We start from the raw sequence: 17,898 nt of genomic DNA, 5'->3' as shown, positions 1-17,898 counted from the left end.
TTCTGCTTTTCAGCTTCCTTTTTGCGTGTTGTCTTCCTCTTAGAATGTAAGATCCTTGGAAACAGGGACTGTCTTTCTGCTCATATTTGTATACCCAATGCTTGTCACTGTGGTTGGCACATGGCAAATGCTTAATAAATGTTCTTTGAATTGACTTTATCCAATGAGATAATATGTGTAATTCACTTTATAAACTATAATACATTGTGCAAATGTTAGTTGTTCTTATTATGACAATATTCAAGTCATTTCAGTCATGTCCAATTCTTCATGACTCCATTTTGGGTTTTCTTGGCAAAGATGCTGGAGTGGTTTGCCATTTTCTTCTTTAGCTCACTTGACAGATGAGGAAACTGAAGCAAACAAAGTTAAGAGACTTGCTCAGAGTCACAAAGCTAGTAAGTGATAGAGATCAGATTTGAATTCAATTAGATGCATCTTCCTGACTCCAGGTCAGTCACTCTATCCATTGTGCCAACTAGCTGCCCCATTTTGAATTTGGAATTTTTTTTGGCGGGGGGGTGGAGTAGAGGAATCAAATAAAATGAAAGAGTTTATTTCTGAGTAAAGAGGATAATAACAATTCAATGAGCAGATACTTAAAGCATTATCACTCACCTCACTAAGCCTGAATGGTTTAGGCTACCATCTACTTTTACTAGAAAGAGGCAAATGACAAAATTACATCAAGGACATATCCATATACAGATACAACTTCTGGGGATGGGGTGTCCTTATTATCGGTAGGCATTCAACCCAATCTCACATACCTTCTATATATTTTGTCCAGCATAATAAGAATTGATGTTTAGAATGATTACCCTGAGGCCCTGCAAGGTCTTGAATCATCAAAGAAAAATTCAATTATATTCAGTGCATTGGACTTACTAAGGCAAGAAAGTAAACTAATACAGTTTACAAAGATTTTTAACATCTAACATTGAAGCAAAAAGTTTTCTATTTAACCCTCTCTTAACCAGTAAATAGAATTAATCTGAGCTCTAAATATTTTGGTTAATTGCAGTTGTATGGCAAGCAATTAGGTCCAATAACAGTGTTAATAATTCATATTATTATATATATACAATATATATATATAATATATTATAAAAGAAAATCTTTTAGGGTTCATCCAAAATCCAATATGTTAAGGCAGCTTAAGCAAAATTTGAGGGAAAAGGAAAATAAGTACCTACAATACAAGCTTTTGGTGTTTTTGCTAAAAATTTCACAAAAGCACATTTACCCAAATTATCAATGAACTACTAATTGGACATGGTTGAACCAAACATCCAAGTAAATGAATGCTAGAATTCTGAGTCCTAGGATCAGTTCTTCCTACTATGCTTTTGTCTGTAATTAATTTCTGGTATAATTTTAGGTATTTCAATTCAATTCTGGTATGCTTTTGAAAAAATAAACTGGTGAAGTTGCACTAACACATGAACTATAGATATGGCATTCTGGAAGATCCTATGATAGTGTCTAGGCCAGACAGTAGTTCTTAGAATTCTTCTTGGAGGGGAAAGATAGAATACATATTTAATAGACTAAATGGAATAGCATATGAGTAGAACTCTTTCAGCCTGCTACATTCAATCAGAGGAGTTAACATGTTACTTTTCTGAGACTTTAGAATGAGCATGTCCTTAGAATGAATCCAAACAGAGGACAAAAAGCCTTTTGTTTCAAAGCTCCCCAAATGTGGAATCAGTCACCAGTTGATTTAAGAACAATTGGAAGCTTTTCCTGTTTTAAGACAGAGCTGAAACAATACCTCATGATGACTAGAAGTTGTTCTAATTGTTTTAATTGATGTTATTCTTGTGTTATCTCAGTTTATTGTTTATTTATATGCATTTGCTTATCACAGGTCATGCTTGAAAATGGGCTTTCAGCTCAATTTGCATATCCAGTTAACAAATAAATCAATGTATGTATGTATATTTTTCAGCCACACTTGTTTATATCAGATGGCCCTGCCATATGTATTCTACATACATTTCATGCCCACATGTTTATATCACATGGTTAATCCATCTGAGATTGATTTCAACTTGACTTTTAAGTCCTCTTCAGGACTAACAGAGCAAAGATGTATCTCAAAATGCAAGGTAAAATTATTATTTAGCCATAAGGAAATAAAAAACAACCCTGGTCTTTTAAAACTATTTGACATGGATCTATTTGAAGCTGTTTTGCTGTGTGTATTGTAAGATTTTCCTGGAGTATTATACACTACACACACACACACACACACACACACATACACATACACATACACATACATACACATGTGTATCTCTATAGGTAGATGTGTGTGCTATGTATATATACACCACCTCCATGATATATAATTATGTTAGCTATGTGTGTGTCTCATACACACATATCCCATTATACACTTTTCAGATCTGTAATTTCACTATAAGTTCTTCACCCCAATCTCACCCACCCCCATCAAGGAAATATAAATAAAGCCACTGACTCTACATTCTAAATACATTCTAGCAACAAGCATTATATCATAACTGATAAAAAAGCAAAGTGCGTTAGCTTTACACATTATTTATGTGTAATAAAAGTCAATGAATGTATTTCTACCTGTCTTTGCATATCCCGAATCATGGAATCAACCAAACAACATACAAAAAGAATGGGGTGAGGAGGAAAAGAGTCATTATTTCATCTATTCCATTTACAAACTCACAAGACAGAAATGCACATCTGGAAAATGTTTTCCTCAAAGCTTCATACTGACAATATATTAATTCATAAATAATTGCTGAAATGCAGTCTTCCTTGATAATAAGCCCTACTTTTGTGTTCTCCATACCATGTACTCCAATTAGATTGTATAGCTATGGTGGACAAAAGCAGATTTTATGAAGCTGATACATTGGTATAAAAATTATTTCATCATTCATAATGGAAAATAATTCCATTTACAAGTAGCTTTGGGGGATTCATTGGGCACTTTTAAGAGTAAATGTGATAGAGAGCTAAGATATCTCTTCTAAAGAGTTTATCCTTGAAAACTGCATACCAATTATATTTTGCTTTTAAAATGCCAAAAATTAAACATTTCTGGTACCCTTTTATTGTTCTTAATATCTAAGCACAGCAGTTTATAAACATATCTTTGGAGGAAGGATTGGGGGGAGGAAAGGGTTGGGATGCATGGTATGTAATGTAGTATGAAAAAACCTGAAGGAGCTATTAGGGTCCATTGTGTCAATCCAGCTGCTACATATGCATACCAAGTCCACGTGTTAAAAACGCTTATGAAGTTTTTCTTTGGGAAAAAAATTCCACAACTACACAATAGTGCAGTTTAAACCTTCATCCTTTTTCTACTTTCAAAAATCTGTGTAATTAAACATCATTTTAAGTTTTTAAAAAATTTTTTTTATGTTTCCATCTTCAAGACAGTGAGTTTATGTTATTTTCTGAGTATGACTATTGTTGATATTAATCTGCTGATTTCCATATCTCTTGACTAACCACAACTGGTTAACATGGAGTAGGAATTCCACTTCAAAAAGTTGGTGAGTATGTGGCATGGGGCAAAGTTAGGGTTGCTCTCATAGTTGGTGAGAACTGGGTGCAATATTTTTTCCCTACATTAATTATCAGTATTCAGAAAATTTTTTCACTTCAAGCAGATCACTTTTCCCCATTGCTTTTTATCCAGCCAAATTGTGGTGAGAGACATATCTTTTACCTAAAACATTATATCTCGATCTTTCCAATGTTGGATAATGTTGAAGAATAGCTAGTTAATCCTGACATTATCAAGTTTATGTGTGTGTGCATACTTGTAATTGAACTATTTTCCAAGTGTTTACTTTGTAGTATAAAATCTAGGGTATATTTTGTTATATAAACTACAAAGTATTCTAAGAGAATTATAATTTTGATACCCAAAACTTTGAACTCTAATTTTCATACTATGGTGATCATTGCAACTTGTTCAGTTTTTGGAAATGTATTAACTTTTTCAGGATACTCTAGAATCATCTAGTGCATTAGAAGAGCCTAATTTGTTAAATGTACTCTGGTGATCAAAAAGTCAATGATACTCCAAAGCATCTACAATTTGAAAGCTAGAATCATATTTGCCATCATATTAATCCCACACAGGAGGTGGAGAGCATTTAACAAGATCAGAGTCTAGAGAACTAGTACGTAGTCTTGCACCCTGAAATAACTAAAAGATGGAGACTATAAAGTAATTTTTTTAATAGAAAAGATTTTGGAAAAGGATAGACAGAGTTAGTTTAATCAATCCTGTCCACCTGTTATTTTATAGATAAATAAACTTAGGGCTAGAAAGCTAGAGTGATTTAACCAAGGTCATACAACAAATTACAGGACCAGATTAACAACAACAAAAATAACTAGCAATTATATAGTGCTTTAAAGTTTACAAAGTACTTTATGAAACCGATGTCTTCTGAGACCCAACCCAGAGCTCTACCTATGAACTGTGTTGGGTATCCAGGAAGAATCAAAGTTTTGACCTAATAAAGAAAATAAATTACATCAATGTTCATTTTGTGGTGTGTCTGTGTGTGAGCTATGTATTCTGTATATGTATATATGTGTGTGTATATATATATATGTGTGTGTGTGTGTGTGTGTGTGTGTGTGTGTAGGTATAGTATATATACATATGTGTATATTTGTATATATTGTGTGCAGTATATGTGTATATATGTATGTATATATATACATGTATATATTTATGTGTAGATCTGTAATGACATTATTCTGTAGACATTATTATTAGTAATAGTAGTAACAGTACTATAAACATTTTATATACCAGGAAGTGTGCTAAATGCAGTAAATACAAGTAAAAAGCAAACAAACAGGGGAAATAGCTGTCTTCAGAGATTGTATTCTAATTTAGATAACACATATAGTCCTACTGGCCAAAGAAGGATGTTTTCTCTGGGATGGTTAGCGGAACAATAGGACAGTCAATTGACATATCCTTTGACGGATAGAAGTGTGAATGGCTCCTACATACATAAAGGTTCTTTTCTAACTAAAATCATCAGGCATCATACAAGACAATTCCAAAGGACTCATGATGAAAAATGCCATCCACTTCCAGAGAAAGGGAACTGATGAACTCTGAGCGAGGACTGAAGAATACTTTTTTTCACTTTATTTTTCTTGCTTTCTTTTGCAACATGGCTAATATAGAATGTGTTGCATACTTCACTTGTAAAATTGGTGTATATTGCTTCTCAATAACCAGGAGAAAGGATTGAGGGAGATAACTTGGAACACAAAATTTTTAAAATGTTATGAATAAACACATAAATTATTTTTAAAAAGATAAATTCTTATTCACTCTCCTCTCACTGTTATGCGTATGACCTTAGGCAAATCATTTAACCTCTCTAGATCTCAATTTTCTTATCTACAGATTGAGAGGTTTGAATCTGACAGCCTCTAAGGCCCTTTCTAGCTCTAGAGCTACAGTCTTATAAAGTACTACCTCTAACATAGACTAGCTGGGTAACGCTGGTCCAGGCATGTGACCTTTCACAGTCCCTAAGCAACTAAGACCATAAGTTACAGATGATTGGAGTTCCCCACATCAATGAAATCACTGGTCTAATAAAAAAATAAAATGACTACTCAGCCAGAATACAGTATGTAATACTTCAATGTACAGCAGACAGCCAGGGTGTCTTGGAAAGTATATAGTATTTAGAAGAGTGAGGCTCAACTCCCAGCTCAACCAGGAAGAACTATGAACTCAAAACAATTCAATAAGTTCTATGTACCTCATTTTCCTCAAATGTAAAATTAATATAGTCATATTGGGACGATCTAATTCAGAGCAGTTCTGAGGATCATGTGGTAAATGACATTTGATTAATTTATTTCAACAAATATTTATTAAGCATGTTCTATGGGTTAGGCATTGTGCTAGGCCCTGGGTACAAGAAAGAAAGAAGGAAGGAAGGAAGGAAGGAAGGAAGGAAGGAAGGAAGGAAGGAAACAAAGAAAAAAGAAAGAGAAAGAAAAATTTCTGTTTTTGAGGAGTTTGGATTCTACTGGGATATGAGACAGGAATGGACAGTACATAGATAAGTGTTTTCTTTTTTTAATCCTTAATTGTATTTTATTTTTTCCAATTACATGTAAAGATGGTTTTCAACATTCGTTTTTGTAAAACATTTGAGTTCAAAATATTTCTCCCTTCCTGCTGTCTCTCCTCCCTCCTCCATAAGACAGCAAGCAAATCTGATATAGGTTATACATGTGCAATCATGTTAAACATTTTAGTCATGTTGTAAAAGAAGAATCAAAACAAAATGGAAAAACCATGAGAAAGAAAAAAAAAGTGAAAATAGTATGCTTCAATCTGCATTCAGATTCCACAGTTCTTTCTCTGCATGTGTTTAGCATTTTCCATCATGAGTCTTGGAATCGTCTTGGATAACAGTGTTGCTGAGAAGAGCTAAGTCTATCAGAGTTAACCATTGCATAATGTTGCTGTTGCTATGCACAATGTTCTCTTGGTTCTGCTCACTTTACTCAGCATCAGTTTATGTAAGTCTGTCCAGGTTTTTTTTTAAATCTGCCTGCTCATCATTTCTTATAGAACAATAGTATTCCACTGAATTCATACCCAACAACTTGTTCAGCCATTCTTCAAATGATAGGCATTCCTTAAATTTCCAATTCTTTGTCACCACAACAAAGCGCTGCTATAAATGTTTTTGTACATACATGTGGGTCCCTTTCCCTTTTTTTTGATCTCTTTGGAATACAGACCTAGTAGTGATATTACTGGATCAAAGGGTATGCACAGTTTGGTTGCCCTTTGGGCAAAGTTCCAAATTGCTCTCCAGAATGGTTGGATCAGTTTACAACTCTACCAACAATGCATTCGTATTCCAATTTTCCCAAATCTTCTTCAATATGTGTCATTTCCCTTTTCTCTCATATTAGCCAATCTGAAAGATGAGAGGTAGTGCGTGAGAGTTGTTTTAATTTGCATTTCTCTAATCAATAGTGATTTTTAAAATTTTTTTTAATTTTTTTAAATATAAATTTGTTTAATTTTAGTTTTCAACATTCACTTTCACAAGTTTTTGAGTTCCAAATTTTCACCCCATCTCCCTCTTCCCCCCACCCCAAGATGTCATGCATTCTGAATATCCCTTCCCCTACTCTGTCCTCTCTTCTATCTCTCTCCCCTTCTCTTATCCCCTTCCCCTTCTATTTTCCTGTAGGGCAGGACAGACTTCTGTACCCCATTTCCTATATTTCTTATTTCCCAGTAGCATGTGAAAACATTTTTTAAAAAACATATGTTTTTAAAACTTTAGGTTTCAAATTTTCTGCCTTCCTCCCTCCCCACCCACCCTCACTGAAAAGGCAAGCAACTCAATATAGGTTGTATACATGCAGTTGTGCAAAACACATCCATAGTAGACATGTTGTGAAAAACTAACTCAATTTCCCTTAATCTTATCCTGCACTCCCATTTATTCTATTCTTTCTTTTGACCCTGTCCCTCCTCAGAAGTATTTACTTCTGATTACCCCCTTTCCCAATCTGCCTTCCTCTCTATCATCCCCCTGCTCTCTTCTCCCCTTCTCTCCCTATTTTCCTGTAGGGTAAGACAGATTTCCATACCCAATTGAATGTGTATGTTATTCCCTCCTTAAGCCAAATCCTATGGGAATAAGATTCACTCATCCCCTCTCACCTTCCCTGTTTCCTCTTCCACTGTAAGAGACTTTTCTTTTCTATTTTTTTTGTGAGATAATTTACCCCATTTTATCTCTCCCTTTCTTCTTCTCCAAGTATAATCCTCTCTCATCCCTTAATTTTATTCTCCAGATATGACCCCTTAATCTTCAGCTCACCCTGCGCCCTCTATCTATCTATCTACATATACATATGTATAAATTTTTTTTTCCTCCAACAACCCTGATACTGACAAAGGTCTCATGAGTTATAAATATCATCTTTCCATGCAGGAATGTAAACAGTTCAATCTTAATAAGTCTCTTATGATTTCCTGTATTTGAAAATCAAATTTTCTATTCAGCTCTGGTCTTTTCATCAGGAATGTTTGAAAGTCCTCTATTTCACTGAATGACCATTTTTTCCCCTGAAGGATTATACTCAGTTTTGCTGGGTAGGTGATTCTTGGTTGTAATCCTATCTCCTTTGCCCTCTGGAATATTATATTCCATGCCCTGCGGTTCTTCAATGTAGAAGCTGCTAAATCTTGTGTTATCCTGATTGTGTTTCCACAGTACTTGAATTGTTTCCTTCTGGCAGCTTGTAATATTTTCTCCTTGACCTGGGAACTCTGGAATTTGGCTATAATATTCCTAGGAGTTTTCCTTTGGGGATCTGCTTCAGGAGGAGATCTGTGGATTCTTTTAATTTCTATTTTGCCCTCTAGTTCTACTATGTCAGGGCAGTTTTCCTTGATAATTTCTTGAAAGATAATGTATAGGCTCTTTTTTTGATCATGGCTTTCAGATAGTCCAATAATTTTTAAATTCTCTCTCCTGGATCTATTTTCCAGGTCAGTTGTTTTTCCAATGAGATATTTCACATTGTTTTCTAATTTTTCATTCTTTTGGATTTGTTCTACTATGTCATGATTTCTCATAAAGTCATTATCTTCCAATTGCTCTATTCTAATTTTTTGTTTTTGTTTTTGTTTTTTGTTAGGCAACTGGGGTTAAGTGACTTGCCCGCAGTCACACAGCTAGTAAGTGTCAAGTGTTTGGTCTGAGGCTGGATTTGAACTCAGGTCCTCCTCACTTCAGGGCCGGTGCTCTATGCACTGTACCACCTACCTGCCCCTGCTCTATTCTAATTTTTAAGAAAGTATTTTCTTCAGTAAGTTTTTGGACTTCCTTTTCCATTTGGCCAATTTTGCTTTTTAGGGCATTCTTCTCCTCATTGGCTTTTTGGACCTCTTTTGCCATTTGGGTTAGGCTATTTTTTAAGGTGTTATTTTCTTCAGTATCTTTTTTGGGTCTCCTTTAGCAAGCTGTTGACTTGTTTTTCATGATTTTCTTGCATCACTCTTATTTCTCTTCCCAGTTTTTCCTCCACTTCCCTTACTTGCTTCTCAAAATCCTTTTTGAGCTCTTCCAAGGCCTGGGACTGATTCATATTTTTCTTAGAGGCTTTGGATGTAGGAGCTTTGACTTTGTTGTCTTCTGGTTGTATATTTTGATCTTCTTTGTCACCAAAGTAAGATAATATAGTCTGACTCTTTTTGCACCACTTGCTCATGATCCTGGCCAATTACTTGAGTTTTAAACTCTTTGTTAAGGTACGAATCTGCTTTCAATGTAGAGAATGTACTATCCCAAGCTTCAGGGGTTTGTATAGCTGTTTTCAGAGATACTTGTAGGGACCTGTAAATTTTCAGTTCTCACAAGGTGGTATGATAAGGGGCAAGGTGTTTAATCCTTTCCTGGCCTGTGACCACAAGTACTCCTTTCTGTCTTGTAACTGTGAGGAGGGGTTCCTCTCTACAGCCACTACAAGCTCCACCATGCCAGTGCTCCTCCTCACCCCAGCACCACTGCCCAGAACTGTGGCCCAGATCTAAACACGGGCAAAGCAAGAGATTCCTGCCTCAGCACTGGCAAAAAGATCCCTGCAATCCCTCTCAGATCAGCCACTGGATTCCCCCTCAGTCTGTGGGCTGGAAGCTTGGGAAGCAGCTGCCCCCTCAGCGCCACACTCTTGGGGAATGGAGCTGAAACTCTGCCTTCCTTTCTCAGCACTGACAGAAACAGACTTTTCCCACTGATCTTCTAAGTTGTCTTTGGCATTTGTGGATTTAGGAGTCTGGAAACCTCCACAGCTGCCCACGATTCAGTCCTCTGAGGCCTGCTCCAGGTTTGTAGTGGCCTGCGTGCCCACGCCATGCTGCGCTGTGCTCCCAGCCTGGCACGATACACCTTTCTGATCAATCATCCAGGTTGTATTGAGCTGGAAATTTGTTTCACTCTTTTTGTGGGTTCTGCTGCTTCAGAATTTGTTTAGAGCCATTTTTTATGAGTATTTGCAGGGTTTGAAGAAGATCTCAAGCAAGTCACTGCTTTCACTCCACCATCTTGGCTCTGCCCTAATCAATAGTGATTTAGAACATTTTTTTTCATATGATTATAGATAGTTTTAATTTCTTCATCTAAAAACTGCCTGTTCATATCCTTTGACTATTTATCAGTTGGGGAACAGATAAGTATTTTCAAAATAAATACAGAGTCATTTCAAAGGGAAAGGGAAAACTAATGACTCAAGGAATTCAAAAAAGCTTGTCATAGGAAATGGCATTTTATATGAGTCTTTAAGTGAACTTAGGCTACAAAGAGGAAAAATGAAAGGAGAAGGATCATGGCAGGCACAGTGTATGGCATCTTGTAGAAAGGCATGAAGACAAGAGATGTGATTTCATGTAATTTACAGGGGACATTGAGTAGTCCTATTTTTCTGGAGCCTAGAGAATATGAGAGGGAATGATGTATGATCCTCTTAAAAAGCTAGTTTGTTGATCAGGAGAATGACATTATCAGAATCATATTTTAGTACCTGCACTTTTATTTAGCAACTGTGTGGTGGATGAATTTAAAAGTAAAGAGACCATATGTAAGTGGACTAATTAGGTCCTTTTGCAGTAATGTAATCAATAGGCTATAAATGACAGATTTAGGGAAAGTTTTATGTTGGTGGAGGCAAGGAAATAGATGTAATATAGACTGGATATTCAGAATGAAAGTGAAGGGAATGCTTATGTTGCAATCTAGGTGACTGCAAGAATGATAGTGCCTTTGACAGAAGTTTGCCCCAACAAACTAGCTAGAAGGAAAGATAGGTATGGGGCAGAAGTAATGAGTTCTGATAATAAATATTAAGTACTTTTGGATGCACTATGTAAATATTATTATTGTTATTTTCTCATTTTCGCATTCATAGGATCATAAATTTGGAGTTGGATGGATGTAGTTCAATGCCTTATTTTACAGAGGAGGAGACTAAAACCCAGAGTCTGAGTGACTTGCCTGAAATCACATGCACAATGCTTTATACTTTTTAAAAATATGTTTCCACATTAGTCATGTTGTGAAAGAAGAATCAGAACAAAGGAGGAAAACTATGAGAAAGAAAAAACAAAGAACAAGTGAGAAAGGTATGCTTCAATCTGCATTCAGACTACATAGTTCTTTCTCTGGATGTGGATAGCATTTTCTATCTCGAGCCTTTTGGAATTGTCTTAGATCATTGTATTACTATGAAGAGCTAAGTCTACCAAAGTTGATCATTGCACAATGTTGCTGTGAATGTGTAGAATGTTCTCCTGGTTCTGCTCACTTCACTCAGCATCAGTTCATGTAAGTCTTTCCTGGTTTTTCTGGTATCCACCTGCTCATCATTTCTTATAGCAAAATTGTATTCCATTACATTCATATATTGCAACTAGAGCAGCAGAATAAAGATTTGAACCCATGTTCTCAGACTCCAAAATCAGAATTCTCTTGTCTGTACTAAGTTCAAATAGAAATACTGTTGGTATAGTTCCCCTTACTATTCTTCATTTACGTTTTACATTTAGCAAACTATAAGGATTAATGTATAAATTTATTACTTTTATATTTAAAAGTAATATGATATCTCCTCTTCTAGGCTTACTGAGAAAGCATCTTAAGGTTACTTCAAGGATCAGGCAGCCTGAAGGCAATGATATGTACTTCACCCCATCATGTTCCCACATGAATCTTCTAGGTCTCCATATTTTGGAAGTTTTTCATTCCACATAGCTTGAAGTTTATGAGTACATGCATTGATGACATTTATCAACACCTTTCTTAGAATTTTATTGGTCAATGTCATGTCCAGTTGATCATGGCCATAGTTTTATCTGAGAAGTTTCTATGATTCCAGTACAAGTTGTTAAGTTTTCAAGGACATTTGGGGATTTTTTTTTTGTAATGTAGGGATTTGGGATCCATGAATTCATAAAGGATAATGACTTTCTAATGTATAATTCTACCCACTTAATCATGTCTCTCTAGAAGTTCAGTAGACACTAAATTTTTGCAACCTTCAATGATATGTTGCCCAGTTTCTGACAGTTCCTTGCCAAATCTGAAATCAACCAAATGCATTAGGGCCCCTGAAAAGTAAATATGACTTGTCTGTAATTTTTGGTGGATGCAAATTCACTTGTATCACTGTTATAAATCACTCCATCTGTAAATAAATACACATGACAGGCTTTTTATTTTTTTACTACACTTCTTTCTCAACATATTGTTTGAGTTATTCTGGTTTTACACATCCAGGGCCTTTTGTTTCCACCATACACCTTAGCTATTTTGGACTTTCTGCTTTTGCTGATTATTTTCATCTTTTGTCATTTTTGACAATTTACTGGGTATGAGTTAAAACTCAGAGTTATTTTTATTTAGATTTCTCTTATTATTATTAATTTGTAACATTCTTTCATAAAATCATTAGGTTTTACAATTCTTCTTTGTATAACTGCTTATCTGTATACATATCTGTTAGTTGTCCACAGATACTGAATACCAAAACCTTATTAGAGATATTTGACAGAAACATTTTTTTGACCCAGATGACTGCTTCTCTTCTTACCTTTGATGCATTGATTTTGTTTATGCAAAAAGCTTCTCAATTTAATGTAAACCAAATTATCTATTTTATCCTGAAACCATTCATATCCCTTGTTTGGTTAAAAATACATCACTCTCCCATAGATAAGAAAAGCATATGATTTGCTTCTCATCAGGTATTTTTTAATAATATGATTTTTAACATTAAGGAAATGTCCATTTTATATTTATATGATATATGGTATAAGATGTTGGTCTAAGCCTAATTTTTGCCAGCCTGCTTTCTAATTTGTAGTTCTTATCAAATAGGTAATTCTTTTTAAAGGTAATTTATGTTTGTGGGCTTACTGAGCCCTAGTTTGTTGAGTTCTAGCATTCCTGACTCTCTCTTATTTAATCTGTTCCATTGATGTACTCTTCTATTTAAAAACCAATTGACTTAAATGATTACTTCTTTATAATATATTGAGAAAGTTATTCTACTTTTATTCCTATCTTTTTTAATTGTTTCCCTTCCTATTCTAGAACTCTATTTCCTTCAAAGAGATTTTGTTATTATTTTATGTAGCTTTGTAAAATATTATTTTGAAAATTTGATTAGTACAGCAGTTAACTGTGTAACCAACTATGATAGCATTGCCATTTTTATTATACTTATATAGCACAGCTCTGGGCATTAAATATCCTTCTATGTATTTAGTGTTCTTATTTCCTTAAGAAACATTTTGTATTTGAACCTATACAAGTATTACATATGTGTATTAAAATGATTCCCATACATTTCTTGAATATGTTAGCTTTATTCAGAGGTATTTCCTTTTCTGTTATTCTCTTGGACTTTGTTGTTAATTTATAGAAATGCTGTTGACTTTTGTGGATTTCTTTTGTAGCCCAAAACTTTGCTGAAACTATTAGATGTCCGAATTAGTTCCTTTGCAGATTCTAAGTAAACCATCATATATGTCATCAGCAAATTAGAGTTTTGTTTCTTCTTTGTCCATCTGTATAAAAATATGAAGAATATTCTTTGTTTCCCTTTTGTATTCACTGGAAAAGTTTCTCAGGTAATGCCACTACTTTTTGCTATGTTAAAAAGATGCATTTGTACCTTTACTTTGTGGAGTTTTTTGTTTGTTTGTTTGTTCGTAACATAAATTAGTATTGTGCTTTGTTGAAGGCTTTTTTCTGCATCTGTTAACATAACCATGTGGTTTTCAATGTTTTCCTATTAATACAATTAATTTTCTGATAATTTTCTGAATATACAGCTATCTTTGTATCCCCAGTATAAATCCAACTTGGTCATAATGAATGATTTGTAGAATAAATTACTGAGTCTGTTTGACAGGATTTTATTTTTAAAATTTGAATGAATAATCATTAATGATATTGGTTTATAGTTCTTCCTCATTGCTTTAACCTTCTTTGGTTTAAATATTAAGAAAATATCCATCTCACAAAAGCAGTCTGAGAGAGTAATATCTTTCTCACATTTTGGAAATAATTTATTTATTATTAATTATTCATGACTACTATTTATTTTCACTAAAACTGATTAAAAATTTCTTTAACTGCATCAAGACAAAAAGTCCTCTTTGCCCCCCACCTTTGCTAGTTCCCTTACAAGTAGTTGTATTTCTTGCCATGAGACTAGGTTGTGTAAAACATTTATGTAATCTGTTTTGATATTTTATTATTTTTAAGATAGTCTTTTTTGTATTTAATTGTATATAAGTTACAATAATTATTTTTATTTCTTCTGGTTTTATTGGGATTTACTTTAATTTATTTGATGTGTTGTGGATTTTATTTTCTGCCTTCTTTTGTAATCAGGTTTGTAAAATGTTTGTCAATTTTGTTACTCTTTTCAAAGCACTAGATTTTTGTTGTGTTCATAATTTCTATACTTTTCATGGCTTCCAATTCATTTTTCCAGTAATTCAGAAGATTCCCTCTTATGTTTGTTTTATCTTAGTTTACTTTTTATGTTTCTCATTTTTAATATATATTAATTCATCAATATTTTTCTTTTCTATTTGTTAAGTATGTTTTAGGAATTTTTTCCTCTGAGGAAATGTTGGAAATTATGATATATTGTTTCATCACTATCAGCTTCATTCACAAAATTTTAATTGTTTCTATACTCATTCATTTTTAAGGTTATATGATTATCTCCATTTGGGTTTGTATCTTTCTTTTTCCTCCATGAAGTTTTGTTTTATGGTCAATAAAGGATGCTCTTAGCATTTCTGCCTTTTTTCACATTTATTTTCAATTTGTCTATTTAATACCTGATCAATTTTTGCAAAAGTGTCATATGGTACTGTGGTAGATGTACATTCTTTATTGGTCCCATTTAGAAGGCATAATATTTAAGTTCCAATTTTTCCCATAATTTGTTGTATTCTCGATTTTTCCTTTTGTTTAACTTTCTGTTAAGTATTTCCAACTCTGAGAGGGGGACATTAAATTGTACTGTTATTTTATTATTATCTATGTCTTTTTTTTTTGAAAATCAGTTAATTGTTCCAATTTTTAATTTGGATGCTGTGCCACTTGGAGAATATATGTTTAAGATTTGTATTGCTTTTCTATGGCTTATCTCAGGATGATGTAATTTCTTTATTTATCTCTATTTTCTTAATAGTTTTTTTTTTCTGATAATGATTTCATCCCCTGATTTTTTTGACTCACCTAATGAATAGTAAATTTTGTTTCAACTTCTCATTTTTTCTATGTATATCTTTGCTTTCTAGATGTGTTTCTTATAATCAACAGTTTATGGGATCCTATTTTCTTATCCCATATGTCACTCTTATTAAGCCATTGAACAAAGATCTCACTTTTAGGGTACCACCAGCTAAATCTGTGTTTGCACATAGACTAAAAACTTCATGAATCTTATCACCCTCTGCCCACTTGTGCCACTATAGAAGAGAATAAGGTTCATGTGGTTTTAAGAGTTATGTAATATTATTATTATTATTTGCTGTTGGTTTCCTGGATCACCATAATGAAATTATTTGTCATCAGGTAATCAGCTTTCTAGTGATGAGTCTCTCTGAATTTAACAAAGCAGATAAAATCTGTTGTTGAGACCATATTCAATACCTTTTGGCCATTCACACCATGATAGAACCTGCCAGAGTCTTACTATATTTAGCGAGCATTCAAGAATCTAGGCTGACGTCTACACTGTAATGAAACTTTAGAGTTTATGAAATGTTGAATTCTATATCGATATTAACAAATTACAAAGTCACTTATTTGGCAAAGCATCCTTATGATGCAAAAATGCATAATTATTTATAGAAATCCTCTTACTTCTTTTGAAATCATTTGATTTGAAGCGATGCTACAAAGGAGCAGAAGCAAAACTAATCTGGGAGTGAAGATACCTGTACTTATGTGTGAATGATGAAATCATTTTAATGATAAGTTGATAAGTGCTTACTATCTGCCAGGCACCATGCTAAACACTGGTAATGCAAATACAGGAAAGAAAAATAGTTCCTATCCTCAATAAGCTTACATTCTAATGGGGCAATGTAGCCCATTAAAAAAAGCTAGAAATGTGTGATGGAGAGGGAAGAGCATTCACAAGCAGCAGCGTAAGTTGAAGATGGCATCTGCTAAACACATGGGAATGTGGTTCCAGATAAAACAAGACAAAAGCCATCTATCAGATTTCAGGGTGACTCCAGGGATAAAAGGAAGGGTTGTAGTTTGACAGGTATGAGAATGATACCAAAATTTATGATATTTTGGGTTAGTCCTTTACCTGGGCCTTATTCTCATCATATGCACAAGTAAGGGCACTGGGTAAAGTGTTCTGTAGATCCTTCTGGCCTATGGAATTTCTCTATGTCTATGATCTTAAATAGTAACTGGCAGCAGTGATATTTGAAGGAAAGTGTGTGCAGAATTGACAAAATTCCTTAAGATCTCACCTTTTTCACACCAAACAGAAAATAACTCTGTTGTAGATTCAGTGTACTGGTGGTTCAAACAAAATTCTAATAGGGAGGAGAAGAGATTTCAAAGGAACAAGTTAAGTTTGTGATAGGAAGTAACCTAGGATGCTGGTTTCTTGAATCAAGTAGGTGAAGCGTTGAGGAAGTAATATGCATCGTTTCCAGTGAAAGAAACTAAATGAGTCATTATGAAGACACTCATTACTGGCTGCTCCACTTAATGGCTGCATGAAAAGATGTATCAAGGGCTACAAACTTTGTGACCAATGAGAGAGAGGAGAAATAATGAGCTAAACTTGCCCAGTCTATAGGCAGATAAAATTCCAATAAGCCACAGTAGGGGGTGAGTGTTTGGGGTTGTGTATTCCTTGATCCCAGGTGCTGTGGATTTTCTAAATCTCAAATGAAAATGTGAAAAGGGGGAAACCCACAGGAAGTTACTAGTGATGCCTTTTTATTTCTTATAGAAGGTATGCTTCAAATTTCTTGTCACATGCCTGTTTAGACATTGTTGAGTGTTATGTTTCTGTAAAACATTTCAAAGGTTGATGGAAGCTGTACATTTCAGTTATTATAAAATAAAGCACACTGCTCTATCTATTAATATATGTAACAAATACATTCAGAACTCATTTAAGTCTAGTGAGTACTTCCACCTTTGCATAACATATCTGGAAACAATGTAAAGAATACAGAATGGTAAATTCTTAGAAATGTCTGTCTGCATATACTGAGAGATTGTTTCTATAAACCCATAAATTGGTACTTTCAGATGAGAATATTATCTATTCAAATCTCCTTCCACCATGGCAGATTTAATTTGAGTATTACAAAATGAATTCCAATTAAATACATATTAAGGTCAACTTCAGCCATTTTGGGGAAAAGAGGAGCCTCAAAAAGTTTCCTTCCTGTCTAACTTCTGATATTATAAAGCACATACTAATATTTAACCTAAGTCTGCCTTCCTCCTGCTTAAGCCCATTACTTCTTGTTTTGTCCCCATTGACTAATGAGAATAATTGGTCCCTCTCCTCTTTATAACATCCCTTTATGTAGTAGTAAAGAGTTATTATGTCTCCCCTAGGTCTTTTTTTCTGTAGATTGAATATGTCCAGTTCTCTTAACCTTTCCTCATGGGTCACATTTTCTAAACCTTTTATCATTTCTGATGTTCTTTTCTAAGTTCCCTCTAAATGGTTATATCTGTTTAAATACATCAAGTCGCCAACCAAAGATCCTTCTAGAGCCTAAATAGTGCCAACTGCAGAAAAGCA

Source organism: Phascolarctos cinereus, unplaced genomic scaffold, assembly GCF_003287225.1.
Source record: "Phascolarctos cinereus isolate Bilbo 61053 unplaced genomic scaffold, phaCin_HiC Scaffold_7;HRSCAF=346, whole genome shotgun sequence".
NCBI lineage: Eukaryota > Metazoa > Chordata > Mammalia > Diprotodontia > Phascolarctidae > Phascolarctos > Phascolarctos cinereus.
Note: the sequence above shows the minus strand (reverse complement) of the source record.